At 35.3% G+C, this 26,838-nt stretch overlaps 1 protein-coding gene across 1 annotated transcript in view; it reads left to right on the top strand.

Annotated features, from left to right (window-relative positions):
- The window catches only part of LRRTM4 (leucine rich repeat transmembrane neuronal 4), a 699,153-nt gene that overhangs the window by 535,810 nt on the left and 136,505 nt on the right, over positions 1–26,838 (top strand). The gene's annotated exons all lie outside the window — the stretch shown is intronic.

The raw sequence follows: 26,838 nt of genomic DNA, 5'->3' as shown, positions 1-26,838 counted from the left end.
TCATATTACTAAAAATTTAATTGCAATATTGTTTATCTCTGTGATGAAGTTATACAGTTGTGTGTGTGTACATGTATACACAGTCTTATTATATTTGACATAATTAAATTTTAGTGACACTTACAAAAGAATTCTGAGTGACAAGGACAGATGTCCACATTTATTTAAATTGTCATGAGGGTTTTCTGCAAAGTAGAGTTCTCCATTTCCATTTAATGTAGAATCTTGCTTTGAGAACTGGATTCCTGATGCAAAGCACACACTGATAAATCAATGTCAGTGTTATCGACGTCTCAGCCACTGACTTGAAGATGTCATTTCTCAACATAGGAGTACCTGTGTAGGACAGACTATTACCAACATATTTTAGATTTCCACCTTTAATATTCGAGTAGAGTAGGGAAGGAAAGCATGTAAATTTGGAATGAAGAGTTAAATTTTTCATCAACTTTTCTAGAAATGTCATGGCTGCCTCTAAAACTAGTATTTCTAGGTGCACTAATAAATACTCAGCAGGGATAATTCATTGATTCTGACACTAATGCTGTGCTCAGAAATTCCTTCCTCTTTATTTATTTAAATCATCAGTCTCTGACCTAGTCAACATCTTATAACTGAAGAGAGATTTATCTGGCACCTTTCAATCAATATAATGGATACTGCTAGTGCATCAATGGATCAAATCCTGCATGTCATTATTTCAAAGCATGATATCCTAGAAGGAATGCAATCATTAATACCAGAGACTAGTCTTAGTAATATATTCTAAAAAATTAATAAGCATTCCACTTCTTTTATATACCTCAATCTATATATCTTCTTTTAACTACTCAGGTAGTTAATATGCAAAATTTTATTCTTACTGCAACACTAGAAAAATTATCAGCTTCTTTAGATAAGTATCTATTTGTGTGATAGTGTAAGGATAAAAAGAATACCTACTTTTGGACACAGGAAAACAGATTTAATACGTATAACTGGCAGTATATCATATAGTAGAATGGAATAACATACAACTCTATTGTTTGAGAAAGCATCTCTCTGATAATTCACTGAATACTTTAATATGAGATTCAGATGAAAGGAATTGATGGTATTTCATAGGTTTTAGAAGTGTCCTATTTAGATGTATTTATTGTCTTTTGTCATAAGGTGACTTTCTATTGCATTCAATATTATTCATTTTATTGGCTAAAGCTTATGATTTGAGGAATTGAAAAACGTGTAGGTATCTCAAATTATTTTTCTATATAGACTTCAACTGCATTTGTGATGTTCTATCATTTATTTGAAATTAATTTCTTTAAGGTAAACATTTTCCTATCCTTATGTATATGTGTATATACACATACATGTATCTGTATATATAGAAAGTACACACGCATATACTATATATGTGTGTGTGTGTGTGTGTGTGTGTGTGTATTTCTTCTCCTCAAAAGGCAAACACTCCAGGTTATTAATTCAGTGAGTCACTGACACATTAGTGTGAATGAACTTACTTTCTTCAACACCACCATTCTCAGAAATAACTTTTAGCCTTCCTTTCTGATAGGAGAAGTGATACTTTACAGAAAGAAAAAAGCCAGAAGAATAAAGTTGTTGGACTAAAAACAAGTGTCGTCTAATTTAGAATGTTCCAAAGGCAAGTTCTGGTTCTGTCCTGTCTGATGTAGATTTTAGAGGGCTATCAGAAAGTGATAGTCTTTTCAGACCTGGTGGTGAACTTTGATAATAATCTAGAAGACAGTTTTCTATTTACACATGAGACAACTGAGTTCCAGAATATAGATCCAATACAAAAGAAGAATGTGCCTCTCTTACCTTTAAGACTATCTGGTATACCCTTTCCCTGCACCCACATTGCCACAGTTTCATACAGTGGTCAAACCTGGCTGTGATGAAGACAGGGAAATATCTTTATTATGGGTGGCACTGTGGCAACTACAAGTTGGAGATTCTAGTACTAAAGGAAAAAAAAAGGGTTGGGATTATCATTGGAAGACAATGCCCATTTCTCAACAGTTGATGTTTTGACTACCCAAATAATGGTAGAATCTCTGTGCTTATACGTGGAAGTACTTGCCCTGCCCTTAAGGGAAATAGTCTCAAGGTTATGGTCAATTCATGTTTTCAGCTAAAAGTCCATGTACTTGGGATGTGATACATTTAGATGCCACGTCCCATCAGGATGAGTCATGACTTTGATAATTGTTTCTGCCTCAGTTAATATACAACATGAAAGACGAATAGGATATGCACTATAAAATTCACTTTGAACAAGGGGAAAATGGGTACAACACAGAAGTTGCTGTGATTATTGTGATCAATTCCCAGGTTAAAAAAATTGAAGACAAATATCTTACTAAGATATCTTATTTGAGACTTAAGACCTCATTATCTCAGCTATTAGCCTCCTTGCTCTGTTTATTATCCTTTCTCTCAATGTAATAAAAACTACCCTGATATTGAAATTATTTGTTGGAATTTTGAGGGCACTAATTAATTAATCAAAACTCTCTCACTCAATAGTTTTGAATCATTTGAAAACTAAGGTAAGAGTAAGACATAGGTATCAAAATATCAGTTTTATGACTTGTGAATTTAGACTGAAGGAAGTGTATTGCACAGGAAGTCCAAATGAGGTTTTTATACTTTCCTCTGTTAAGTCAAGCCCTTATGATCCATCTGCAGAGAAAATTGGATCTTTAGAGGACATGTATACATAGCCAGCCAATTGGATTTTGTCCATTCAACTCAGAGGGCACAGCGTGGAATTGTCCTGATCAATAGGACAGCTGGGCGGCATTAGATGATGTGGCTACATGAGAGAGAGAGAGAGAGAATGAAAGGGAGAGAGAGACAGAAAGAGAGAGAGGGAGAGAGATCCCTGGGCACACACCAGAGAAACCTGTCCCATACTCTTGAATCGAAACGGCATTGTGAAGGGAAATCTCAAGGAGAGCAAGAAGTACAACAATTCTTTGGCTAGCCAATTGTAGAGAGAGTAAGGAAATGGTTTCCCCTACCCTGGGTTTCTTCATTTTATTCCAGAAGATGATTTTAACATCATGTTGATATAATTGCTCCTATTTGTCAATGTATGCTTACATTTCTCCCAAAAAGTATCCAGAATGCAAATAATCACTATTGTTTAATAGTTTCCTTATTTATTTGATGGTTATTGGGGATATCACCAATTTGATAAAGAAGTTGAATATATTTTTCACTTAAGTTTTATTTCCGAAGAGTTTTTTTTCCTCTCACTTCTCCTTTCCTCTACTCCCTCTCCCCACTTCTCTCTCTTTCTGTCTCATTATTTTTATTCCATAATCCTATAGCCTTCTGCTTACACTGAGAATATATTGCCATAAAATAAAGTTGTGCAGATTCTTTAAACAAAAGTCTAATACCTCAACAATCAAACAGGTCTCAGCTTCAAGCAATGCTGACCAAAGTGGTATAAAAATTACTAGGGTGGAGTGGAAAGATTTCTTTTTTTGATATTAGAAAGGATTTGACTGCCATTTGGAAAATCTTAAGAAAATAAAATTATGTTTTATTTTTAAATAGCACTTTATAATTTATCAAGCATTTTCAATGCTTTCTCATTTATTCATCATAGCACCTCTTAGCTGTGTAACAGAAGTCATTATTTTACAGACTAGGACACCGAGGACAGGAAGGACACATGACTTTGTCCAGTAAGGAAACCAATCCAGACTTCTAAATCTGGTCCTCTGATTCCACATCCCTTGCTCTCTCCACTACAGCACGCTGAAGTCACTAGTGAAAAAGCACTCCATATGTCACACAACATGCCATAAGATTGTCCCAACTATTTTGAAGAAAATCTCCCAGAGAAATCAATGACCAAGAGAGAATTGCAGAAAGCAGATGGTGTCATCAGCACACTTCTGGTGTGGCATCTGCGGTTACTTCTGTGCCTCTAGATTGGATTGTACTTACATCAAAAGAGCCAATATGTGCAAAGAGGAAGAAAATAATAATAAAATAAGAACAAAACTTTCAGCACAGCCACATTTACTAATTACAGAAATTGCTGATAAATATTAACCATACTTTGTAGTGTGTATGGTATGGTGTGGTGTGGTGTTGGGTCTGTGTGTGTGTGTGTGTGTGTGTGTGTGTGTGTGTACACACGCGCGTGAGTGTGCCTGAGCATTAGCAGAGGCTTACCTAATGCTCAGTGAATGCTATAAAGCCTGGAAGCCTAGAGGCCAAAGAGGCCCCAAGAGACTCACCTAGAAATCACAGTAATGGAGTTGCAGTGGTAACCCCCTACCTAATTACAGATGGTGCTCAAGGCAAAATCCCATTAAGACAAGTTTTATGGGTTTGTTGCGGATTGGCTGCTAGAAATTACACCATTAGTACACAGAGCCTGAAGCTGAACAGTACTAATCTCCAGTCTCTACAGAGAGATAATAAATGGAAAAAAGTAACCCACCCCCCAACACCACACTCCAAATTAAACAGGATTCCATTCTAAGACAATATGTGTTAAGTCAAATTTAAAAAAATAAAATAAGAACAACTCTAATTGCAATTAACATGTTTTTAGAGCTCTATTACAAAACATATTCACCTATTTTTTTTTTTCATTCTGAAAACAAGCTAAAAGAATAGGATATGTGAGGTTCCTTTGATTTTCGTTTTGAAACCATGTGTTTTTTTAGTCAGGTCACTGATGCTAGAACATCAGGGGTCTTTGAGTTTTGTCCTGCACTAGATCCATGATGGATTTACAAGAGGGAATGTCAGACAAATGTTGACTCTATTATTATGAAAGGAGGGTGTTGCACCCTAATGAATTATGCTGGACCTCATGTGTAGCCTAGGACCTTAAATAGCTTGTTTATCATAAGGTCAAGACTAGAAGGGTGCTTACTCTCTCACTTTTTCTTAAGTCTATACTAGGATATCTAGACTGTTTCATCCTAAAGTCAACGGAAATCCCAAAGGAAAAACCAAAGTAGAAAAACCTCAGAACTAGAGCAGAGCAGCGCTGAAATTCTTAGTTTATGTTTCTTTCTCCTGAACCCAACTCTGGTGGGTCCACAAATACTTTTTGTAAATATTCAGATAGTAAATGCATATCTAGCTTTGTGGGCGGCACTTGTGGGCGGTACCTCTGTTGCAACTTCTCAGCTTACCTCTGCAGCGTGAAAACATTCTTAAACAATTTAAAAACAAAGGGGCACAGCCAAATTTGTCGTGCAACAGACTGGATGTGGCCTCTGGGGCCTATTTTTCCCCAACATCTAGATCTTCAATAAATGGGCTGATCCTGTGGCAAGAGGGGGCTCCAGGCCATTTCTCTCTTCTGAAGAAACTATAGGGAAAGGGAGGAAGGGACTATTATTGACACCTATGGGCACTCCGCAAAGATAAACACACAGACAAAACCATGCTGCTTTTCTCTTTCTTTCACTGTTATCTCTGACCCTACCTGTATGGCCAGATTTATTTTTATTTCCTTGAAGCATTCAAAACACCTCCTAAAAGGCTGAGTTTGTAGGCTTTATTTAGCCTTAGCTTTGAATTTTATGTAAAATTGAATACAGTACCATAGAACCATCCACAGGAAATATATTTAATATGATTTTATTTTAAATACGACTGCACCATATTCTACATTTTTTTTATATTCCTTGCTTAATTTTTTCATGGCATAAGTCAAGAGTTGAAGGGAAATTGTCCTGAATTAAGTAGCAACCTTGACAAGCATTTTTATTCCTTAAACTGATTAAAGGTCATTCCGTTAGTTTGCAAAAATTGAGAATCATTCAGTATTCTGGGCTATAGTTTTCTTTCCCTATTCACCTAAAGAGAGGGGTAGGTTGGCTTCCTAACTACCCATCTCATCATACCCACAGTTTCATCCTATGCCCTGAAATTATTTAAGGCACAACTGCCTTTAAAATGCATGAACCCATCCATATTTGCCCTCAATGTTCCAGTCTTTGATCTTTCACCACTGACTGTTCTACATCATCTAAAATCCACAAAGCTCCTCTGTGAATAGTGGTCAAGCCCATAGACACACTGTAGAATTTGATATTGAAACCACACAATTGAAAGACTACTTCTCATCCCCCATTCGTGCACTTGTTTAAACATATTCATAACACTTCAGAATGGCTTTTGCTGTTATTCAGTAAATTATACATGATACCACTTTTAATGTTTTAAATGAGAGAACTGACAGTCAAAATAGAGAATTCCAATTAACACTGAATTTTTATTTTATCAATATTTTAAAGGATTTTAAGCATCAGATATGAGGTGTGATTCTAAAGTGTGACTTTAGTCAAAAACCCAAACTTCCACATCCACATGGCTGCTGTCCTTCTATTTGATTCAACAAACATTTATTATGTGACTATTATATGTCTGATATAAAACCATATAAAATTGGAAAGGCATATTCTCTGTCTTCTAAGAGTATGAAATTTAGAAAGGCAATTTAGGGTATGTGTCTTATAAAGTTAGTCAATTTATTTGAATCATTTCAGTGTAACTGGTTTTCAAGAACAAGACCTCTGAAGTAATAAATCATACAAGAAACTAAATCTTATCATTCTTATCACTTAGATTAGAGGATTTACTTTCTTTTACTCACTTAGCCCCACTGTCTCCTGACCCAACTGTTGAGAACCCTACAGAAGGATGTCAGTACTTTGAAGCTGAAAAATTCTTGAGAGAGAAACAAAACATTAGACTGAATTAGTAAACTGAGAAAGCCTAAGGCACAAACAAGAAGCTAAATGACATATGTTTATTTGATGCCTCTCTAACAGTGTATTAATTAGGATTTCATTGGTTGCAAGGGCTAGAAACCCAAGTAAATTAGTGGAAAACAGAGAAATATATTGAATCTTGAAATACATGACTATTGGAAAACCAAACTATAGGAAATGTTGTAGCTTTGAGAATCTAGCTCTGCTATTAAGTCCTTTTTATTTTGCCTTTTGTCTTATTTATCTATGACATAGGCTTCATTATCATTCATGGTTCTATAAGGACCATGGCTATTAAGAAGAACAAAGTTGTTTTTTTAATGCTTATTTATTTTATTTTTGACATTGAGAGAGAGAGAGAGTGAGAGAGTGAGAGAGAGCAAGTGGGGGAGGAGCAGAGAGAGAGGGGGAACCAAGCAGACTTCAAGCTGCCAGCACAGAGCCTGATGTGGAGCTCAAACCCATGAATCCCAAGATCATGACCTGATCCGAAGTTCTATGCTCAAATGACTGAGCTACCCAGGCACCCCAAGAACTAAGTTGTATAACTTGCAATTTTTATAATGGAGAGTCTTTCAAAAATTTCTTAATCCTCTCAAGTTCTAAAATCTCAGGGAAGGAATTCGATTGGCTCACTTTGGGACAGGTTCACATTCCAAGGCAAATCAACTATATACATAAATATGGTAGTGCCTCAGGTGGTCATGTAGATATAACAAAAGGGGGCTTTCAGGAAAAGTGTAAGATAACCACTGACAAAGACCTCTATAGAGATCTACTACAAACATGAAATCTAAATATTGCAAATGCTAATAATCATAAATGTAAATGTCATAAGTAAGTAAAATAGTTGCTGATTTGCAATTTGAATGGAGAATAAATTAAGCAGATGTAATATATTATGCTTCCATTCATCATCTTGACACATTTTCCTGTGCTTTCTCTTTGGTTCTAGTGAAACTGGAAGGAGATTTCACAATTATGTGAGCTTTTCTGATGTAAGTTTTGGGGAATTTTAGGATAGTGGACTGAATGTGGGTGCTGTTAAGAGATAATTTCTTTTCTTGATGAAGGACCATTACAATTGTAGTTACAATTCATGAAAATATCAGCTGTATCTCAGTTCTCTTTTGTTTCATCAATCTACTCTTCAATAATAGACAGTAATGGACTTCATTAGAAAGAGTGAATCAGAGAATGCATGTTTTATGTACAAAATTTGGGGAATGTAATATAGAGTAAATCTGTACAATTATTGATTGGCAATGGCATAGTCTTTAAAGAGTTTTCTTTGTAAGACTGTTAAGTGTAGTTTTATTAATTTTTTAAAATGAGTATTTTTAAGATATTTGTTAAATNACAATTATTGATTGGCAATGGCATAGTCTTTAAAGAGTTTTCTTTGTAAGACTGTTAAGTGTATTTTTTAAAATGAGTATTTTTAAGATATTTGTTAAAGTTTCATAAAAGCCCTCTTAAGTACCTTCCATATTTTACTGAATCCTCTAAACACTCATTGAATGGAAAACCTTATAACCCCAAAGGAGAAAACAATCAGATTCCTCAGTTTATGAAGAGTGGAACTTAGAAAAAATTCACTTATGGTAATAATTCCTAAATGAAGTCTCAGACTCACCTCTTGTTGAAAAGAGAGAGGTTAGAAAGAATAACCTTGTAATAACTTGGTTTTATTTCTTAGGCCTCATGTAATATTTATTACTTTAAAAAGATAGTGTAAGGGTAAATATGACAAGTACATTGAATACTATTAGAAAAATAATTTAGTCTTTATTGGATGCTTGTGTTGTAATTATTTGTGAAAGGGTTTCTTTTTTTCAAATATATTCTGAGTATAGCCGGTGTTAATATAAGATTACATATGTATTCCCAAAAGTCACTGTGCTGTGTAAGATTGCACAATGAAAGTCACAAGGCCTATGGGAAAATGGGTCTGGGTCACAACACTTCAGACCTTTGTTAGTGATGGGATGACTGGGTGGCTCAGTCAGTTAAGCATCCTAATCTTGGTTTCAGCTCGAGTCATGATCAGACTGAGGTCATGATCTCACAGCTCTTGAGTTTGAGCCCTATGCAAGGCTTCATGCAGTGTACACCTGCTTGGGATTCTGTCTCCTGCTCTCTCTGCCTCTTCCTCTGCTCACACTCCCTCTTCTGTGCTCTCACTCTCTCTCTTAAAATAAATAAGTAAACTTTAAGAAAAGAAAAAGAACTTTGTTGGTGCAACGTTTAAGAAAAAAATAAGGAACCAATAAAAGAAAGCAGTGTACTTTCACACATAGTAAATGGTTAAGAAACATGTGATTATTAACCCAAAATGGCACTTTACCTTGAAAAGTGGCTACAAATTTATTTGTGGATATAGCCATTGGAATATAGCTATTAGTTTTCTATTGCTTGCATAACAAATCACCACACACCTAGTGGCTTGAAACAGCACTGATTTTTTATCTTATAATACTTTAGGCCAGAAGTCTAGGAATCACTCAACTGGACCCTCTGCTCAGGGTCTTACAGGTAAAATCGAGGCAGCCCCCAAGGCGGCGATCTCTGTGAAAGCTCAGCTCTCTTCCAAGCTCATTCAGGCTGATAGCAGAATGGATGCTGGGGTTGCAGGATGGAGGCCTCAGCTCCTATAGGTCACCCTCTTAATGTGGCTGTCTCCCTCACATCATCTCCTAACTTCTTTTATCTTTGACCTGAAAATTCTCTTTTTAAGGCCTCACATGATTTGAAAAGCCTCACCCAGAATAATGTATGTTAAATCAGTTAAAGTTAATATAGGAGTTAATTATGTTCATTTGGGAACTTAAATATATATGTTATTTTCTTCACCCTTACTATACAATATGTCATAATTATAGGAGAGATAACCTATCATGTCTGCTATGTTTTATTGACCAGAAATAAGTTGTAAGTCCCTCCTACCCAAGAGCAGGGCATAATACAGGAACCTGAGTCACTGGGGGTCATCTTTGAATTCTAAGACACAACAGTTATGGCTTCTGACTTACTGTGAAGTGGGGGAAGTAGGACTAATTGAAATTGGACAGTAGGCTTTAACACAGAATCTGGATCACTGGGGCTCATAACACACAAGTGAACTGAGGCAGCTGGTAGATGTTTGAGATGTGCGTATGTGTGTGTTTTGTGCATTCCTGCATGGTGGCTCTGTTCAGCTGGGCGTACTTTTCAGCATTCAGCTAGCATTTTTCATGGATGAAATCATGCATAAGCAAACACGAAATTCATATTATGCTCAAATTGTTCCTTAATATATCCGTTTTGTTGGGACTAATGTGCATTTTTAAAACAAGCATTATAGCAGAATGAACTAAACATATTTATCTTTCTATCACCTTCAATACTTAAAATAATGTTGGCATATAATGGAAGTTTTGTAATACCTTTTAAATTGAATAGAATTGAAATAGACTCTGGAATTTGAGATAGATTCATGAATGGGCTTTATTTCAATCCATCAAGTCCTTGCTGAGTTGTGTTCATGGTTCCACAGAGCCATAGAGAAAGAGAAGTGGGATGAATATGTGATCTATCTACATAATCATGTAGAACCCACAGAGAACAAGAGGAGAGTTTCAGGAAAGTATATTATAAAGGCAGTATCCTGTAGTCTGGATACCTGAGTGCTAATTTAAAAATTACCATTTTGATCTCCATTATGTGTATTTTGTCTTGGCTTTAAAATATGTGTGTGGGACAAGTGACTTCCTGAAAGAAAATGAGTCTGTAACAGAAATTTTCAGAAAGTCATAAATAGATTTGCCTCTCTTTGTCACTTGAGCTATTTGTAAAATACTGCCCAGGTAATTATGGCTACGCTATATTTAAGAAACGTCAGCATATCTCCCCAATGCGGCTTCCTCTTCAGAAAGATGACCAGGAACCAAAGTGAAAACAGCCAAGTGTTAAAACAAGATGCATCAGGAATATTTTACATCTGTGCAACAACAATATTAGGGTTGCCTCATGTGTAGATAACTTCATACAACTCTTTCAAGAATGTGAAAAGGACAATAAGAAAATATTCCTCTTCGAAGATAAATGGTTGGTGACCATACTTAATTCAAGTTAGCACCTGCATTGCCACTGACATAACTAAAAATATACAAAATAAGAGTATTCTTAATTAGGCTTTGTGAAATACAGAAAGGAAACAGCATAAAAACAGGATAAATTTGAGAATTATGTGCAAAATAGTAGTGCAGCAGGCTTTACCTAAAGGAGATGGTATACTTTTACTTAATAAATACAAAAGAAAAAGCTTTCCTAACATATATAGGTTATGTGTGGGGTTGAGAAGAAAATTTTTGTTATTTAGGAAAAAATGTAGGAAAATACAATAAATGCAGTAGCTAAGAACTGTAAGAGTAAACATGAAAAACTATTATATTTATTAGTCATTGAATAAAAGTGAATTTTGTTTAAAAATTTTTAATGAAAATCAGTGGCTCCCAAACTCATTCCAAAACAAATAAATTTGTGAGAAATGTCATTTGAGAGAAATACATGTAAAGAAAGGGCCATTGGATAATAATAATACAAATGTGCAGTAGATAAATACAAACAGGAAAAATAGTAATGATCTTCGGTAGTATTAGACAAAGCACAATTCTGGTGAAAAGCACTTATGATTCATTCAACAAGTGTTTATGTAGTGCCTACCACAGTCAGGACCAGCCCAGAGGGTCTCATCTATCAGGTCTAGACAAAATATTTTGTGGTCCTACCTTCCCCTCAACCAGATTTTATTAGCTATCTGGAGGCCAGGTTTTATCATCTCTCACTTTTCCTAAATAATCCTAGGCATCCAACATTTCTGCTAGACTAGTCATAGAGTTATACCATAAGCCCTCCCCTGCTCTCCGTTCACAACTAAAATTAGAGATACGTGTACTCTTTGCTGTTGTGTTAATCTAGAAATTACAAATTTGGCAATCACTGGAGAGGTAAACTTGTGGTTGAATAGCTTCACTAACTGGTAGTATAATCCTCTGCCCACTTATGGCTAAGGCTACTATAAAATTCCTGGATTTTTTAAAATTTTAAATAACTTAGGAGGGAATAAATTAACTTTAAAAATATAAGACAACGAATGAAATTTGAGTGCTGACTGGAATGTGAATGATGTAACAGATGAATTTTCTTTAAATTTGGTAATGGCATTATCGTTATGTTCAAAAAGATTTTATCTGTTAGAGACCTTATAGATTAAATGGCAGTGGGGCCTGGGGAACAAGTGGGAGAAGTAGATAGAGGAGTAGATGAAGAAGATTTGCCCGTGTTGATCATTGAGTGAAAGGCTTTGAGAGATTCAGTAATATTTCCACTTATGCATATGTTTTAATTCTTCCATGGCAATTATAAAAATGAGTCCAGGAGCAAGGAGCACATCCAGAACCCAGATGTTAGTTTCTAATGTCATCCTCAATAAAAGTACCCAGATCTCTTTGAAGAAATGGCTGATTCTCAGGCTGGGCCAGGAATATACTAGATGAGCTTGGAGCATCTTGGAGTACCAAAAAGTAAAGAAGTGCTCAAAAGCCAAAACAAAAGGACATGTCCGAGGGACATAGGGGTCAACAGGAAAGAAGCTCAGTAGCCAAAACTGGCACAATGTGGGCAACAAAATAAATAATATGGCCTCCAGTATAAAATAAATAGCCATGAGTCCACATGATATAAACAAAAATCATTTCAATAAATGGGGAAAGAGACAAACCTCCTCCTGTACAGAAGAATTCCAAACTATGTATAGATGTTAACTGCTCCAGGAGATGGAGCTTAATTCCCTAAGCCTTGAGTATGGACCATACTTAATGTCTTGCTTTTATAGAATAGAGCTTGAAAAAAGATGGGCATGGGGAGTATTTCTCTATGACAGTTAGAGAAATATGGCAAACATTACCTCTCCCAAGTGACCAAGATTAGTGTCATCTGTGATACATCATGTTAATAGCTTGTACACACTTGATATGATGTGATGAGAAGCACTTCACTTTTGTTGTCTTCTTACCAAAACCCAGGGCCCCAGTCTAACCAAAAGAAAAATATCAGACAATACAAACTTAGCAACATTCTGCAAAATACCTGACCAGTGATTCTCAAAATTGCCAAATGCTCAAAAATAAGCAATATCTAAGAAGCTGTCATAGCCAAGTAGAAGCTAAGGGGACATGTTGACAAAATTCAATGGGATATCCAATGTGGGATCATGAAACAGAAAAAGGACATTCAGTGAAAATTAGTGCCATCTGAATGCAGTATAGAATTTAGTTAATAATAACAATATATCAATGCTGGCCTTTTAGTTTTGATAAATGTAGGATGGTAAAAATGGGGAAAGTAGGGTTAAGAATGTATGGGAATTCTGTCTTTGAACTCTTCTGTAAATCTAAAGCTATTCTAAAATAAAAACAAACAAACAAAACAATAGAAAACACACGACTACAGCGAGACCAGGAAAAAATATTTCAAAAACATAAATTAATTAAAATGTGGTAGAAATAGGGACTAGAATAATGGTATTTTGACAAATGACGTGGAGGACAAAGACAATTTGCTGAGAATCTTCCGTGGGCTGGAGACCATGCTAGATGCTTCATTTTACGTACCGTATTTTATTGTTGCTATTGCATTATTCTATATTTGGACACACAAGAAAACACCCTTAAAACAACAGACCAGCTCCAAATAGTTATCAGCCAAGTCTTCCAAATTACAAATAAATCACACTGACAACTTTTGAATGTCATTAGGGCCTACATATCACCTAATGTGACAGCTATGAAAATGAAGTCTTCTCCAGGTTCTGAAATAAATTACTGAAACCTCAATGTCATTCTTTCACACAAGTGGAAAACCTTCAGAATTCTATAGGAAACCAAACCATTATTTAAAAACCAAGCATTCATGCCTGAAGATTATAAAATGGGTGCCTAAAGTCTAACATTGTGCAGAAGAACTCAAGGTGTTGTGGAAGGAACTTCTGGAAAGCTAGGATTTAAAGGTCCTTATCTGAAACTAACAGAAGGTTACATCAAAGTTTATCCTTTTGAGAAAAAAACAGTTTATTTCTATAGAAAAGGAAGAGAAAGAAGAGGGGAAAATGTGTTATGGCTACACATTAACCATTTACATCAAGACTACAATATTGTAAATGTCTCCTGCAAAGTGATTTTTATTATCTGTTAAGTTCCAGAAAAGGACCCTGCATTGTTCTTTTGAAAGAGCTATGTGGCAAAATCTCATTGGAAAAATATCTAATTGGAATCCAAATTGAACTTTCCATGTATTTATTGAGACTTTATTATGCAAAACACTGGGGTAGGTTAGTAGAGATAAATAACATTTCAAGAAAATGTAAATAAGTAAAAGATTATGAGATTTTTTTTTTTTTAGAATTGTAGCAATGAAGGCATTGTAGTTATTGCATTACTTAGAACTGGACAGAGGGCTGGGAAAAGACAGCATAAAAAAACAGACTTTCTGTCATATTGAGATTCAGTCTAAGAATACATGTTTTTTTAGCCTTCAAACTTCAGTTATATGCCATGGTATGCTTTGGATACCGAATCACTTATCTATTTAGCTGAACCAAAGAGAAGAGCCAAAAAACTAACTTTAAAATGATTTCATAATGTATTTCACATAGAAAGGCATTTCTCATATAAAGGAAGGTAGTTCGGAGGTGGTAAATGAGAAGTTCAGAAATGTCAGGCCTTCATCAGCATCTACAATTCTCTCAGCAGACCCTTTACAGCCTTAGGATGGATGCTATAGCTCCAAACATATGCCTTCACTCAGCCATGTTCAAAATATGTAGCAAAAGAGGAACTCAGGAGGCACAGTTTCTCAAACCCTGCACATTCCCAAGAAAGGTTTGCCTTCAGGACTGGCCCTTGGCCAGCTCTTGGGAAATGAACTCTGAGCCGTTGGAATATTCTGGCTGATTAAAAAAAATATTCTGTGTTTTGTTTGGTATGCCTGGGGCCTTGAGCTGTGAGGTACCTGTTTGATCAGATGGTTTATGCTAACAATGTGGTTTGTGGTGAATGATTGTTTCTGCTCTGGGAGGTTGGAGTCTGAGTAGCTGAGGTCAGAGGTGCTACATGCATCTATAACTGATCACCCCCTTGTCCCCCTGCCCAAAGCCAAACCTGAACATTAAGTCTCCGGTGAGCTGCCCTGGTTGACAGTACTTTGCCTGTGCTCCATACATTGTTGCTAGAAGAATTAAGCATCTCAGTGTACTCCACTAGGAAAGGACCCCTGGAAGCTTGTACCTTGTTTCTCCTGAAATTTACCCTATGCACCTTTCTCTTTGGTGATTTTAATCTGTATCCTTTTGTTAAAATAAACCATATCCCTGAGTATAACAGCCTTTGTGAGTACTGGGAGCCCTTTCAGTGAGTGATTGAGCCTGACGGTGGTCTTGGCTAAGTTGATGTCAGGAGTGGGAGGCAATGAGGGCACCACTGGCATTCATGTCTCTTATTATCACAGAGGGAAATCTTTTCCAGAATGCCCCCTGAAGACTGTTAATTTTTGTTGGGTCAGAACCAGGGCAGAGGGCCTTTCGTACCAGCAACTGAAGCTAAATTGAGAATGTGGCCATTTTAGCCCCTGTTCTGTAAGGTAGGCTGTTATTAAGGGAAATGGGGCGAGGAAATGACTGTGAACCAGACCACCAAGACTGATGACACAGATGATTCTGTTTCCTCTATATTTTTACATCCTTCCCTTCTCTCTCTCTCTTTTTTTTTAAATTTAACATTTATTCAGTTTTGAGAGATGGAGAGAGACAGCATGAGTGAGGAAGGCCACAGAGAGAGAGACACACAGAATTTGAAGCAGGCTCCAGGCCCTGAGCTGTCAGCACAGAGCCTGATGCAGAGCTTGAACCCACAAACCACGAGGTCATGACCTGTGCCAAAGTCTGTTGCTTAACTGATTGAGCCACGCAGGTGCCCCTACATCCTTTCCTTCTCTTTTGATGACCCGGCTCATTTATTCCATTTACAGTTTTGGATGAGGATAAGCCTTCATGTCTTATACTTACATGACTTATATGATAAGCCAAATATGTTCCTTAAACAAAGTTTAAAGTAATGGACAAATGAGACATAAAAATGAAATTCTGAATTATGTTAAGTAATTTAACCCAAGTTGATATACAGCTGTATGCAAGAGATTTTGTCTAAACCTGAACTGACAGAAAGAATCTGAAATATTATCATTTGATTGCACCTCAAGTAAAAAACTTTAGAATTAAATGAAATTTCAAAACTTAGCATTTATTTGCTGCAAGTTTTTTGCTTTTTGTGTGATTTTAAGAGTTAATATAGCACTTGTAAAACTTTCATAAATGAGTAAGGAGGATAGGCATTTTTCATGAAAGTGTATTTCTTATACATTAGTGTGTTATTACAGTGTTTAGTTATTCATTGTTTTGTTAACATAGTATTGTTATTGTTTTGTGAAAAGATGGAATATGAAGCATTGATCCTAGAAAACCAACTGGATACTTGAAATATCAAGTGGTGTGTTCAGCCGTCTTTTCTGCTCCAAAAGTAAAAACATGCCATGTTTTTTCTGTTATCATCAAGATTGCAGGCTAAGTACCAGGCAGGAGAGATTTAGACGCACATATTCCCTCTGAGTACCCCTTTACCACTACAAAAATGAGGGAAGTAGGGGTGCTAGTCAAGATAATAGGGGTTAGAGAAGAGTAAAACTAGAAGAAGAAATGAGAATCATTGTGTAACTTCTTGCTACCCTGCTGCAAGCTAATCCTGAGGCAAGAATGGGAGAAGTTGTTAGGGACTTAACTGGGAGTGACCTGAACAGAAAGAAGAGTAAAGTTGGGGCTCAATTTTATCATCTTAATTTATGGCACTCAGTAGCCTTACAGAGACGGGCACATGTTGATATATGCACAGTATGGCATCCCAGACATCTCCCTGAGTTTTCCATGTAGGAAACTGGCCTGGAATAAGATCTGACCGTTTTGGGTGACACTGAGAGAAACACAGGGCTTACTAGGAGTTAGCACATCCAGTAGTGATACCTAAGGTACGTAACTCTGGTTAGGAACACAGACAGTGTTTTTCAAGAATGATAGTGCTGTGAGGCGCCTGGGTGGCTCAGTGGGTTTAGCCTCCATCTTCCGCTCAGGTCCTGATCTCATGGTGGTTTGTGAATTCGAGCCCCACATGGGGCTCTGCACTGACACTTCAGAGCCTGGAGCTGCTTCCATTTCGGTGTCTCCCTCTCTCTCTCTGCTCCTCCCCCCGCTCACACTCTGTCTCTGTCCCTCAAAAATAAAATAAAATAAAAAACATTTTAAAAAAAGAATGATAGTGCTGTGAAACCCAGTATAAATAAATATTTAAATTAAAAGAATTTTGGAAACATTTCTGGGAATTTAACGTAGCAAGGGTCAGCAGACTAAAGCCCTTGGGCAAAATCAAACCTGCCCCTGGTTTTGTACCTAAGGATTTAATGGAATATAGCCATGTTCATGCATTTAAATATCGTCTGTGCCTACTTTCATATTACAGCGGCAGAGGTGAATTGTCGCAACAAAGATTCAACGGCCCACAGAGGCGAAAAGATTTACTTTCTGACCTTTTATAGGAAAAGTTGTCTAACATCTGGTCTACACCAAAAAGGATATATTAACAAAGAGCACCTGTGCATTATACATCCCAATAAACATCATGGGTGCAGTCTTTCATATACTATAAATACCTTGGGGTAGACTTACAGTCAACATGAGGAAGAGAATAAGGTAACTAAAATATGAGTCTTTTATTTGAAGTGTGACAGGTTTATAAATATTATTGTAGCTGAAATTAACTGCATTTAATTTACCTGGGAACAAGTAGATGAATCTCCCCACTAAGAAGCACGCTGGGGTTCCAAGTCAGGTATTTAAGTTAGGTCTAGAAATATGATTGTATTTTTGCACATCTGAGTTTTGCAAACCTAGAATTGCAGGTCATGATATTCTACCTCAAAATATCGTGGATCTAAAATTAGTGGGGCATAGTGACTTTTAACATTTGAATTTGCCTATTTGGTTTTTTCCCCTGACACCTACCTTCCAAGTGTATCTTGGATTTCAACTTGAGAAACTATGTATATTTTTTTAAACTCGGCTACAACAAGATGCCAATAATTTTTCATTAATTTTGACAACCAAAAGTATTTTTTTAAACCTGTGATCATAGTACTCTACCATTTCTTTGGTTAAATTACCATAATTCCTCAATTTTATTCTCTCCTCTGGAATTTGTATTCTATGTATATTTTAATCTTCAGCATCTATTCCACCTGTCACTTGTTTTCTTTTTATCAATTCCATCTCTCTGTTCTTAACTCTTTCCTGATTGCTGAGTACATTTTTCTATCTTCAAATGAACTGATTTGTTTTCTCCAGTTACAAACCTGTGGCTTACAACTAGATTACCTTTAAAACTGCAAGGAACAGCTTTCTAGTTTCCAATAAATATTTTATTGGTGAAGTTTATTTTTCATTGTTTAATAACTGCTCAACTTTCATAGAAACAGTGTGCTATTATATCTTGATTGAAATATTAAAATGACATTTTACAGTTTTCTTCAGTTTTTATAATAACTTTTTAAATAAAAAGATTCCCAGAGTAGATCCTTTACTTGAACTTTTTCATATGTATATATTCTCCTTTTACTTAGTTCCTCAAAAAGAACATTTTTCTGATCTACCATGTCCTAAAGAAGTGAAGAGGATTGGGATGGTTTCAATCAGGCATGACATGAGTTGCCTGAGTGACTTCTTTGTGTTCTGAATATCAGGAATCAAAAATATATACTTCAAATTCTCTTGAGTGAAGGAGGTAAATGTATCCAGCTGCCTTCATTTTAACCTTTACCTCTAGTAAAATGTCAGAGGTCTAAGCTTTCAGAGCAAAAGAAAGGTAGTATATCTTGAGAGAGATGGGGAAAATGATCTTTGCCTCTCTGTTAAAAATAAATCTTGCAAATTTATCTGGGACACTGTCCTCTGTTAACAGAGGCACAACTCTAACCAGAACAATATTCAAGGCGTAAGTCTGTTGTAATTCTTGGGGCCGAGTCCCATTTTGATATTTCATTTACTTGGTGGACTTTCCACGAAGACTCTTAGAATAGATAGTCTCCCTCACACTCTAATGCACAGCCCATTTGTTCTTCCCTCCTCACTCTGGTGACTCTTGTTCCAATCAGGATGTCTTTACCCAGCTTGCTTCTTTCCCAAAGCAATTTTTTTTTGTAATGGTAAATCACCAATTGATTGTCTTTTCCTTACTTTTCTCTTCCCAAGATACAGTATCAGTTATTTCTTGATATATTTAATTGGGTATTTGGAAAGTGGATTTCTCCAGCTTCTGTATTAAGCACAGGTGAACAGAGGCTTTTAACACCAATGAAAAAGAGCATTGTTTAATTTTTATTTTATATGCATAAGATACCTGAAATTTCCTTTCTACTTCTAGTAAGCTGAAGTTTGTCTGTGATTTAAAGTTTTGTTGTTAAAGTTTTGTTGTAACTATAGTCAGAATCTAATAAAGAGTTATGATAGTAAACAAAAAATTAGTTAATCCTGGATATTAATCTAAGTTTTGATACTAAACAAATAAAAGCTTAGTTAAATAAGTGAACAGACATCAATTGCCCTTTATCAACAATAATCTGAAAGACAATAAGACAAATATACCATTAGCATTAGATAAAATATATCTAGTAATAAGCTTAACATGAAACATATATACACATTATTAAATTCAAATGTTTCCAACACATATAAGAACTCTCTTACAAATCAATAAATATAACAAAAACTTCCAAAGAGAATGGGTCAAGGTCATAAATAAGTGAAGCAAAAGAAATTATTATAAAGACATATTCAGTGTACCTGGGTGGCTCCACTTGTTTAGAGCCTGACTCTTGATACCTGCTCAGATCATGATCCCAGGGTTGTGGAAGTGAGCCCTGCATTGGGCTCCATACTCACAATGTAGAATCTGCTAGGGATTCTCTCTCTCTCTCTGTCTCTGTCTCTGTCTCTCTCTCAAAAAAAATAAACTTAAAAAAAAGACAAAAAAGACATGTTCACTATCATTAGCAATAATGCTACAAAATAAATGAAAATATTTTAATTGGCAAAGATTAAAACTATATGATGATAACTAATGTTTTCTTAGTAAAGAAAATTAGGCCCTGTGACATCAAAGATTTTTGTTTGATAAATCCAAGTTTAGTATGAGCTTTCTGAATGGCATTATCTCTAAATGTTTTACAACAGTATTGGAATTTTGTGTGTCTGTTTCCTATAGTTTACCTCTAAGAATTTATCCTAACAAAATAATTAAGGATGGATAAAATTACATTCACAAGAGATTCATCATAACATTGTCTATAACTGCTAAAACATCAGAAGCAATCTAATTGAAAAAAGTATTGAACTAAGACGTATCCCTAAAATGCAATATTATGCCTATTTATAGATGTATATTTATTGACATGAAGTGATAGTTGTGATGCAATAAATGAAACATGTTAATAAAATATTGTATATAATGTGTTCCTTTTTATTAAATACAAAACATTTAATTAAAAAGGCACACATATAATTCACTGTTTCCAGTTCTTGGTGGTGGAGTTATGGGCAGTTTTAAACTACACATGCACACCTACACACACCAACACACAGATCATAAAGTTTTCATTTTTTTAAATTGGAAATTGTGACTTAATTGTATGTAGTTCCATCAAAGAGATTTATCATTAATTTCCTTTCTTCCCCCTAGCATCATTTTGCAATACAGAAGTGTATCAAAATTTGTTATATGCCTTAAACTTATTCAATGTTGCGTACTAATGTTTTCATTTCTTTCTGTTCCTCTTGACTGTGTACATTACATGTATTAGCCTCTTCTATTTCAATCACCATTTCTCTATTTCTCTTTCTTTCTCTCTCTCCATATAGCCTTCTCTGTCCTTTCTAAGTCCTTTCTCTGCCACTTTCTTTTCTTTTTCTCCATTTGCAGTTTCTTCTCTTGAATGATAATATCAGAAATCCATAATGATCAATTCAATGACCTCATGGCTTGTCTCCCACTGTTATTAACCATAGGAAAAATCTATAAGTCATTCACCATGTGCCATAGGAGAAAGTTGAAACTCTCAAGTACTAGATTTAAGATTTTTGAAATGCTCGATAGAATTGCTGCAAATAGAAAGATTTATACCATGGTTAGGTGGGTGTGTAATAATTTCTTGACAAAGACTATACTCTTTCACAGAATTTTTTCTTGGCTGTGTCAAGGACAACATTTTTGTTTTTATTTTCAAGAAATCCTTAATGGACTTAAACAATTCTGAGGATCCTAATAATTATTATCATATTAACAAATGGTTTGACAAAATGACTATTTCTTTTGCTACACTGGCTTTGCTGCACATCCATCTATTATCATACTCGCTGAAGGTTTTCTTTACAAATTTAATACCTGATTGACCCTTGTTCTCTACCTTCAGGAAAAATGTTTCTTTATAAATGAATCATTATTAACTAAAGGACAGTTTTTCAGACATTTCTCCTTCATCTTATTTCCTTAGTAACATGTATACATATTATGGATCAAATATGAATTTCAGGGGTGCCTGGGTGGGTCAGTTGGTTGAGCATCTGACTCTTGGTTTCGGCTCAGGTCATGATCTCATGGTTCATGGGTTCAAGCCATTTGTTGGGCTCTGTGCTGACAGTGCAGAGCCTGTTTGAGGCTCTCTCTCTCTCTGATCTACCCCCGCTCGTATGTGTGCTAGTGCGTGTGCTCTCTCTCTCTCTCCAAATAAATAAATAAACTTAAAAAATATGAATTTCTTATTTCCTCAAATAGTAGCTACTTTAGATTGTTTCATTGAGTAAAGGCATTTATGTAGACAAATGTATTACTCAGTACCATCAAGCATCAACATCCTATCTTGTTATTTAGTCGAGACATTGTGGAAAATGCATGACAATGGTCAAAAGAGAGAGATAATGTCTAGGGAAGAATGAGATATATTTCTATGGTGGGAGAAAAATGAAAAAAGCTGTAAAGAGACAATGATATGAGATCAGTTAACATTTCACACCACAGTAGTTTTCATATAAGAAAATATTTCTGTGCATTGAATGACCTTCTATCATCTTTGTGGCCATTTCATTGCTAAAGCCTCTTCAGAAACACAAAGTTATTATTTAGAGTGATAGGTAAAGAATTTGACACAAGCTTTATCCTTGAGTGCACACATATGCTTTGTAAGGGATTCCATCAATCCATGAATAAGGAGAAACTGAAAAATATTTATGCTTAATAATAGGACTTTAAGAATGAATCGTCTTCAAAGCACTTTTGACAAGTGTGTGACTCATATTATTTTTACTATAACACTTCATGATGAGTAGCTTTATACGTTATATTCATGTTTTTACATATGTGACATTTGATGCTGTTTCAGGTCACAAAACTTGCTAATAGCAGATGGAGTTTGAGTATGAATTTTCTAACTTCCAAGCCAGTGTTTTTTCACACTGAGCCAACAGCCTTCACAACATTGTTGTAGCATCTTTTTGGCTCAGATATATGAAAATGGGTCCTTTATGGGCAGTCTGTATCTTTATACTCTCTCAAAGATTTACATTAACACCACTGAGAGATGGTGTGTTCAGCCAGTCATATTTCTCAAGCTTACATGCCAGGAACACATATTGTTTTACATTATGAAAATATTAGTGTAATGATACATGCATCTGTAAAACTAAAACACACATCAAGTACATGCATAAGCCCTATTGGATTGGGAGAGTTCTATATCTACTTTATTTCTGACTATTTTCTTCCTTTAGCAACAATCTCTGAATCGAATCTGATCAGTAGGGGTGTAGGTTTTATCTTCTTAAAAACATATGGCTACTCAGAGAATAAGGTTAATATTCTTCTTATAAGATAGATAACTATATCATAGAAACTTCATGACTCCTTCCACCTTGGCCTACACAAATGGATGAAAATATAGAACATATAGGACAAAAGAGGCACTGATTTTCATCACATAATTTTAAGTAAATAAGTATTTCCACATAGATATTTCCTATAGTAAGTAAAACCATGAGTGAGAAAAGACTTAGAAGCATCAAGTCATTTCTTTCTTTACCTCCTTGAATCCTGTGTACAACATCCCAAACAGATGCCTACCTAATCCCACTATTAAAACTTCTAGTAATGATTAACTCATTGATTTCATTAATTAGCTCATTCCCGTTATGTACTTTTATTGCTGGCAACTCCTGCCTACTACTGAGCTGAAAAAAATGCCTCCTTATAAATTCAACCTAGAAACTTAAGACATACCTTATACAGTAGGACTTTAAGTCTTTGAAGGCACTTTTTTTGTGTATCTTGTATATTTTAAATCCCCACATTTATTATTATATTGGAGTTATATCTGCTAAGAACAACTCACTACTGTCTTAATCTTCTTTTCTATCTAGAGTAAAGTTATTTTGAAATACTTTCATCATCAAATGTTCTCAATAGCCATATTATTATTATTATTATTATTACCATTATCATTATTATTATTAACACTCTAAGCCTAAGTATATGTGTTTTTACTTATAATCGTGAAAAGTTGTAAGCATATATATTTAATGCTCCATTACAGCAGCATCATTACTATGATTTTCAGAAAGAAGAGTAATATATTGTAATTTCATGTAATAGCCCATACTGGAATGTTTTTTGACAAGATGCTAAATGTTAAGCAGTTGATAGTGTATGATCTTAGAGACAGATATACCTGTGTTTATCTCAGTTTTATTTGTTCTTATCTAACGAATTTAGCCTAGCATTTTAAACTATGAGCCTTATGTTGTTTCCATATGTGATATGAGGATTGTAAAAACAACCTTATAGTGTAATCATGAGGATATAAAATACATGAAAATGGTTGGCATTTGTTGGTATAAAGTAAAAACTAATTTCCTCTATTCCTTTTCTCTCTTTTAATAAAGAGAGCATACTAGATGATCCCAAATCAACCCAAGTTTTGCTATTTTTTGTTTTCTTTTTTATTATTATTTAAAAAAAATATACATTCCACCTTCCAATTAAGCACATCCTTCTTTCTCTCTCTTATATCTTTGCCCAAGATAGTTTCTCTAAGAAGATTATTTTTGTTCTCAATAGTTGGTAAAATTCCACTAGGCAATTTAATGATAGAACTTAAGAAGAAGATAAGAAGATCTGCTAAGACACTCCAATAAGACAACAAGAGATATCCTATAAAGTTGAATCACATGTTGCTCTGCCCCAGGTGTAACTGGGCTGGGCTGAGTATGGAACCGGAGAGCCATGTCTGAATGCCAATTCTACCATGCTCTGCAAACCCAGGAAGTAATTTCACTTCTATTTCAGTTCCTTTTAAGTAGGTGGGAATAAGACCTGTCACTCAGTATTGCTGCAAAGATTATATAAGATGTTGAATGTGAGAGCTCCTGGCTTTCACATTTACATTAAATTGGATTCCTATATTTGAAGAATGACTACTTGATGCTGAAACATTTGATGAATTTCCTTTAAATCTTAAAACATTTGAATCATTAGTGAATGGATAGAATAGAATACTCTATCCACTAAGGACTTCCATGATAATAAAATAATATTATATAATTAAGAAAAGCATGCTATCAATTTTCCTGGATGCAATCTTTGTATGATAAGTTTATTAGTAACGGGATCTATAAATACTTTAAACCCAGGAAAATACGAACTCTATCATCTATGCGTAATAAAAATACTTTATGTATGTTTCACCTTTTGATTTACCTCAAGAATACCATGTTTTGACTGTTATTCAGAATCCTAATTTCTCTAGACAACAATGTCATCAGCAAACATTACCAAGCATAGATAAAATAAGCTTTTGTAGTTTTAGTGAAATTTGGTTGAAAGATAAATGAAACAGTTCAGCATATATTAATGAACTGAGGAGCTGTGGAATGTGATTGACATGTTAAGATTACATTAACCTTGACCCACCAAATTTATTAGTTTATTACAGAAAAAGTCACTTGAAGTCCCTGGAAATAGAGCTAATTAAAAGACACCAAGAAATGGTTAGAAGTCAAATGGACATGATAAAAATTTTCAGAAACTCCTTCCAAATGCACTAGGGAAATCTACCAATTTGGGGCTAGATGATGTATAACTTATTAGAATATTTTAAAAGTAGGGCAATTTGATTCTAGGTAAGTATTCAATGAAAAATAAAATGGTTGTGCATAATGAAACTTAATACAGAGAACAAGCCTAGATAAAACTTAAAATAGGAAAAGTTTACTAACAGACCCAACTGTCATCCAGGAACTATCTCCTAGTGTCATCCCTAGGGCCCCTATTATAGCCCCTATACTTATGAAGCCCCTTTCGTGACTATCATCTTCTATCCCTACCCCCAAGTTCCATACTCCCTTTGGTCATTAAAATCCACATGCCTCGTGTTCCTTTCTCCCAGAGCTCTGGTTAATGAGAGGTGGTCTAATACATAAATCCTTATTAAAGCATTAGTATGGATAATTGCTGAAAATACATTACAATATCTCAAATCTGGCTGGATGGAGACTGATTAATTAATTAAAAGTCATTATTTAATTTTATGAAAGGTTGATTAAAAAGGGAGAAACCCAAATAACTCCTGGCCTATTTATAATGTGGCAGGGAGAAAAGGGAGGAATTGGGTATAGCCACAGTGGTCAGGGTGCCGTAGAAGATGGACTGCATATTTTTAAAAAGGATTTAGAGATTGACCGTTATTTTTGTGAGTACGTTAAATAGAGAACAATTAATGTTTTCATGTTTTCATGTTACTTTTTTTGATAAAATTCACATTTTTACAGCTTTTCTCCGTGATTTGGTAAGCAGAAAATCTAAAAATCCCTCACATTACAGAAGATAACATTATAGAAGATAATATGTGTGTACGTGCACAAGCACGTGCACATACACATGTGTATGTGTTAGGTATGAAGAAAGGAAGGCAGACATTCTGAGGATTTTCTCTTTAACTGTTCAATAGGCATAGTAATGGTCTCCAAAATAAGTCCATGCCCTAATTCCTAGAGCCTGTGAAAATTTAGGCTACATGGAAGAGGGGAATCAAGATTACAGGTTGCTAATCATTGGACCTGAAAATAGAGATTGCTCTGGATGATCCAGTTGGACCCAATATAGTCAAAAGGCTCCTTATAAATGGAAGAAGGAAGGAGAATAAAGTAAGAGGGTGATGTGACTGTTGAAAAATAAAGAGCTACAATGATACTGGCTTTGAAAACTGAGGAAGGGAATCATGGGCTAGGAATACAAAGAGACTCTAGAACCTGGAGAAGGCAAAGAAATGAGTCTACACTAAAGCCCCCAAGAAGGAACTCAGCCTTGCTTACATCTACATTTGAGCTAAGACTAAAATGTCAGACTTTCTAACTACAGAACTGTAAGAATAGATTTGTGTTTCATTTTAAACCACTGGATAATTAATTACCACAGCAATAAAAAAGAACTCTTCAATGCCACAGAAGCTACTCTTCCTATATATATGGTACCACTTCTATCAGCTAAATTATTGCCAGAAGCAATACAAATTTGCCCGAGGGACGAGTGAATTTTGGTGACTGAGGTTTCCATTAACAAGGAAGAGGGATAGTAAAATAGTACTCAAATTGGGTCCATTGGTGGTTACCAGGGGATGGGGGGGGGGTGGAATAAGTTTGATGTTAAGATAAAAACTTGCAATGAATGGTAAATAAGCCACAGAAATATAATGCACAGCATAATAAATATTGACAAAACTGTCCTATAATTATGTAGTGTGATATGGGGTGCCTGGGTGGCTCAGTCAGTTAAGCATCTGACTCTTGATTTTGGTTCAGGTCATGATCTTATGGTGAGTTCAGGACCCACATGGGGCT

This window comes from Crocuta crocuta, unplaced genomic scaffold, assembly GCF_008692635.1.
Source record: "Crocuta crocuta isolate KB4526 unplaced genomic scaffold, BGI_CrCroc_1.0 scaffold263, whole genome shotgun sequence".
In the NCBI taxonomy this organism is placed as follows: Eukaryota; Metazoa; Chordata; class Mammalia; order Carnivora; family Hyaenidae; genus Crocuta; species Crocuta crocuta.
This window is presented reverse-complemented; position numbering and strand designations above follow the sequence as displayed.